Genomic DNA, 6,000 nt, shown 5'->3' with positions numbered 1-6,000 from the left:
AAATAAACTTACAAATTTCAAGTTAGCACTGATGTAAGATGCTGTCTGAGTTTAAATCAAGCTCCTATAAGGTTGAGAAACTATAAGGCTTCCTGCTCTTTCACTGCCCCGAGCCTGTGTGTTACCTTTTTTTTGTATTTTTTTTGTTTTTGCTTCATTTTGTATTTTTTTTAACATAGAATTTACAGAACATAGAATTTACAGTGCAGAAGGAGGCCATTCGGCCCATCGAGTCTGCACCGGCACTTGGAAAGAGCACCCTACCCAAGGTCAACAACGCCACCCTATCCCCATAACCCAGTAACCCCACCCACCACTAAGGGCAATTTTGGACACTAAGGGCAATTTATCATGGCCAGTCCACCTAACCTGCACATCTTTGGACTGTGGGAGGAAACCGGAGCACCCGGAGGAAACCCACGCAGACACGGGGAGGATGTGCAGACTCCGCACAGACAGTGACCCAAGCCAGAATCGAACCTGGGACCCTGGCGCTGTGAAGCAATTGTGCTATCCACAAGGCTACCGTGCTGCCCCTAGCTTTTGATAAAAGCACAGACAAGTGGTAGAACTGAAGATTTGCTTGAAAATAGATAAACTGTGTTCCATTTTGGACTGGGAAACAGAGGGTAGTGGAGGCAGACTAATCTTGCGTAAACCCTCCCCTCCCCAAAGATACTGCATTGGGTAATGTGCTTGCTGGGGGAAGAGAAAATAAATCAATCGATGACTCCAGCTTGACGAATCTTTCTCTCTGCAGTGAATCCCTTTGTGTTATCACGTCCCTTTGGTTGGCGAAGCACGACCAGTTTTGGAGCGCTTGCATCATCCAATGTGATGCTCTTGAGACGATGTACTAAACGATCAGGACGTGGAGCTGCCACAGGCCGAACACCCTCACTGACACGGAATACATTGCAGGCACTGCACTTTCCTGTACATTGGTTTAAGATGACTGAGAACGCCACCTCATCTCCAGGTTGCAACTCCACACCATCCAGTACTTCATTCACACGGAAGAATAACTTTTTACCATCACCAACTTCATAGTTAATAAAGCCAAACTGGTCTTTCACACAGTCCACAGTGCCTCTCTGTAAAGGTGTGGCATCATAGGCCAATTTCTGTCCTGTTAGGGCCACAGTGCATAGCTGGAACTTGATAGCCTCCCCCTTCTGAAGGCAATCTGTTTTGTTTGCCAGGCTGATGATGGCAAAAGGATATACTTCCCCTCGCTTTGTCCCCTCTTCTGTAATCTCAATAAGTCCTTGATACTCAGCCTGTTGTGGATCCAAACTGCGTAATGGCCTCACCACCTTACCAGTATAGACTGTTGGGTACACTTCATCACTGGGACCATTCACGGTTGTAATCTTGGCCACTTTCTCAGCACTCACTTTGTTCCCTTTGCCCTTTGACAAACTGTATTCCACAACATCTCCGACATCCAGCTCATTAACATCACCCGAGAACTCACTATAGTGGAAGAAGATTTCTTGATCATGCTGGGAAGTTTCTATGAAACCAAAGTTATCCTTCAGAGCTGCTACATATCCTACAAGCCTCTTGGCATTGGGGTTACGATTTAGAATTTTGATTGATACCGCACTCTGTAGGCCAGTTCTTTTAACTTCACAAATGCTAAATTCAACCTTATCACCAAGCTGTGGAATTGCACAGCCTTCCAGGTCTTTTATATGATACGGTACGGTCATTCTTATCCCAGCTTCCTCATATGCAATGATTCCCTCTTCTGCATCCTTTTCTTTACCCTTGGCTGGGCTGGTGGATTTAGATATTGAACCAGTAGCTTCTTTATCCACCATCCCAAAGTAACGCTGCTCAGATTGCGTGTGAAAGGACACTGTTCCTTTTGGAAGTTTTTTAATACGAATTGCATGGCCCCTCTGGGCTGAAAGTACATCAGGGACAACTGTGAACGCAACTTCATCTGAGATGTGGAGCTGGAGACTATCCATGATTTCACTAAAGTGGAAGAACATTTGAGTATCGCGATCTACATATTTAATGAAACCAAACCCATCTCTCATGGCTGCAATCACACCCATTTCTCTGGCTTCTCCAGTCAACTCAAATGAATCGGTCAGAATTTCAATATTTGTAGCACGTTCCAATTTGTCACGCCGATCAGTGGAGATATTAAACCTGACATGGTCACCTTCTAATAGCGTCACCTTAGATCTGGTGTCCTTATCTCCAAAGGGAAGTTCTTTGGAAATGGCAAAGTTTACTTTGATGCGCCCTGGCAAAGGGTCAGTCTGGGTTTTACTGGATACTTTTGGAATAACTTTGGTGACAGTTCCATCAAACTGTTCAATACTAACATCTTCAAATATAACAGTTCCTTGGGGTAACAGTTTCACTTCAGTGGCAACTTCTTTTCCATTTCTTTCTTTAATAGTAAATTCCACATCGTCGCCTCGCTGCAAGGTCTCCAGATTTCCCTTGAATTCGCTATAGTGGAAGAAGATCTCTTTCACAAGTGTTGAGTTATTGATTAGCACTTGAACTTGAACCTCGTGGCGGTATCATAAAGATACCTGGCAACTCTAGAGCAAAGTTTATAGAAACAGAGCAAATTAAGTAAAGACACAATAGGCAACATTTAAGAGCCAACCAAAAGTTAGCAACAGGATCGCAGGAGGTGAGTAGCCATCCTCAAAACAAGGAAATCAGCCTGGGGCACCACGGCTGCTATTCCCAGTTAGGCCTGGGCGCATATTTACAGATGCCTATCTTCAGTTTTAGTTCCCAGTCCCTCTTGATTTCCTTGTGTGTACTCCCCACCCCCCCCCCCCCCCCCCCCCCCCCCCCCCCCCTCATTCACTCTCCCTCCTCTCCCTCTCTCTCCTTTCCATCTTTATCCTGAGACTCGCTTGTGTCTCATCCCCCTCCCCCTTTATTCTATTGAGGCATTTGGGGCAGCACGGCAGCCTTGTGGATAGCACAATTGCTTCACAGCTCCAGGGTCCCAGGTTCGATTCCAGCTTGGGTCACTGTCTGTGCGGAGTCTGCACATCCTCCCCGTGTGTGCGTGGGTTTCCTCCGGGTGCTCCGGTTTCCTCCCACAGTCCAAAGATGTGCAGGTTAGGTGAATTGGCCAATGATAAATTGCCCTTAGTGTCCAAAATTGCCCTTAGTATTGGGAGGGGTTACTGGGTTATGGGGATAGGGTGGCGGTGTCGACCTTGGGTAGGGTGCTCTTCCAAGAGCCGGTGCAGACTCAATGGGCCGAATGGCCTCCTTCTGCACTGTAAATTCTATGATTCTATGATTGCTGGCTACGAACAGATTTTGGATCAAGTTGGTGAACCACTTCCATGTCCTGTGGAAGCCCTCTACTGACTCTCGGATGGCAAATTTTACTTTCTCCAACTTGAGAAATTCCGCCAGGGCGGCCAGCCAGCCTGCAGCCTTGGGTGGTGCTGCCGATCTGCAGCCGAGCAGAATTCGCTGGTGGGCGATCAGAGTGGCAAAGGCTGGGGCGTCGGCCCCCTTCTCCATGAAGAGTTCTGGCTGGTCTGAGACTCTGGAGACCGCCACTTTTGGGCTCCACCCTCACTCCAACAACCCTGGACATGGCCTCAAAAAGTGGCGTCCATATCCGGCAAGCCTGGGGTAGGCCCCGAACATGTGGGTGTGTTCGGCCGGGCCTCTCTGGCGCCGTTCATATTTGTCCTCCACCTCCACAAGGAACCTAGTCATTTAGGTTCTGGTTAGGTGTGCTCTGTGCACCACCTTTAGCTTTGTTAGGCTGAGCCCTGCACATGTTGAGGTGAAGTTCGTCCTGTGCAGTCCTTCGATCCAGAGTCCTCCCCCTATTTCAATGCCTAGTTCCTCCTCCCATTTTTTCCTGGTCTCGTCCAGGAAGGAGCGTACCTCCTCCAACAGTCATATGTACAGGACCCCATAGTTTCCCTTCCCTAGGTCACCCCATCCAGGACTTCTTTGATTAACGAAAGTCCTGGTATCTGAGGATACGTCATCATTTACTTACGGAGGAAGTTTTTAACTTGTATGTGTCTTAGCTAGTTTCCTTTTGGCAATTGGAACATCTCAGCGAGTTCCCCCAGGATTGCTGCTCTGTCGTCTGTGTACATGTTTCTAACCGTCAGTGTCCCCTTGTCCTGGCTCCACCTTTTGAAGGTGCCGTTCATTATTGCGGGAGTAAACCTGCAGTTGTTGCAGATGGGGGCTGTGGTGGGACATTTCGATAAGGCTGAAGTGTTGTTTACTCTGGCACCACGTCCGGAGCGTGGCTACAACCACTGGGAGTGGCAGTGCTTTGTCTGGGTGGGGTAGGAGTGCAGTTGTGAATAGGGCACAGAGGGACATTGCATGCAGGAACTCTCCTCCTTCTTCACCATTCCGCTCACGGTTCCTTCACCCATCCAGTTGTAATATCAACTGGGATGGTAACATATGGCTCTGCAAAAATTCCATTGGCCCCTATGGGTGGGCTGGCCTTGGTCTTGGGCATGACCGCGACAGCCAGAACTTAAATCAGCCAATGGGAGGCATCGCCAATTCAGAGCAAGATAATAATGAGTAAGGAAGCCTGCAGGATTGACAGCTTGACATGGCAGTGTGGGATGATAGTACGTAAAGTTATTTTGGTTTTGCAAATTTTTTTCCTCAATCTCCTCCTCTCTTGGAAATACTTACTACCACTGGGGTACGGCTCAATGAGCCATGTTTTATGCATGAGGTGCAGCAAGTCATTCGAAACAGGAAGAAGTAAGGCCTGTTGAAAACAAACTTGAAAAGTAACTTTAAACATCAAACCTTTTGTGACTTTTCCCCTTGTCACTAAAGTGTTCACTCTACAATTCTTCAAAATCCCATCTCTAAATGTTAATTGAATTTTTACAAAACGTCTGCACAGTGCAGAGGGAACACAATGTTTTTCCTCTATCAGTTACACTACATGTCACGCAAACAGAGAATGTCAATAAAACCCCGTGGCAATTGTTGACTGACAATTGACTCATTTTTACCAATGCCAACTTATCACGACTCCAGTCAAGTAAACATTATATGTGACACTGGATCTCCCTTGTCCTTGCATCTCAATGATCTGCCCCTCGGGATTTGAGGTCACCCATCTCTACACAATACTGCTGCCATCAAGGAGATTATACATGAAGCACAAGGGCAATTGTTGATTTGATCTTCTTGTGTAGCACATTACCTCAATCATGTCATCATAAGAGGAGAACAAGGCCCTGCCAAACACGCCGTGCTTTTTGTTCATGGTGGCACCCACACATACATTGTCTCACAACCGAGGTTTTTTCTATTAATGTGTGTTGTTTCGCATTTCTTAAAGACCCTAAAAACTTTCAGGAACCTTAGTAATAGTGACAGTGCAGGGACAAACCGAAAGTGTTAATGTTGTGACAATCCCCCTGGGAATCCATAAAACAAAAGAACCAACCTTACCCAATGATTCCCAAATGAAGAAATTGCTGACAACTGTTGTCTTCTTGAAACTTTTAATTCAACATAAATCAAGCCAACCTAAATTAAACATAAATTAACAGGCAGATCATGGTACGAACTATAGATCACGCATGGAATAACAGATAAAACAAACACCATCGCACAGGGTTAGGAGCCAGTTCACTTCAATTGTATGGCCCCCTGCTTCAGCCACATCGCTCTTCCAAACGGAATTACAATTCCTGGCAGTGGGATGGGATGGGGGACGGTGGTGGTGGTGGTACTGAACTGGTTGCACCTAAACAGAGCTGGGACCAAAGCTGGGGTGATTTGCTAGTGCTGCTGGGAAAGATTCAAACCAGCTTGGCAGGGGATGGGAATTGGAAGGAAATACGAGAGTGCAATGTCAATGTGCACAGACTGCTGGGAGACATAGATAGCAATAGAGTAGGAAATAGTAAGGTTTTAGGGGGACTCTGCATAAGGTGGAAAGTAATAACTTCTAAATTAGGGTTACTAGGACGGTAGATCACCATG

The 6,000-nt window shown here is 46.6% G+C and overlaps 1 pseudogene; it reads right to left on the bottom strand.

The window, feature by feature from the left end:
- Window positions 1–537: 537 nt before the first annotated feature.
- On the bottom strand, window positions 538–5,275 carry LOC140387638 (cold shock domain-containing protein E1 pseudogene; annotated as a pseudogene).
- Between the last annotated feature and the right edge of the window lie 725 nt (window positions 5,276–6,000).

Source organism: Scyliorhinus torazame, chromosome 13, assembly GCF_047496885.1.
Source record: "Scyliorhinus torazame isolate Kashiwa2021f chromosome 13, sScyTor2.1, whole genome shotgun sequence".
Lineage (NCBI taxonomy): Eukaryota > Metazoa > Chordata > Chondrichthyes > Carcharhiniformes > Scyliorhinidae > Scyliorhinus > Scyliorhinus torazame.
The sequence above is the reverse complement of the archived record's forward strand: the minus strand, read 5'-3'. Positions and strand labels throughout refer to the sequence as shown.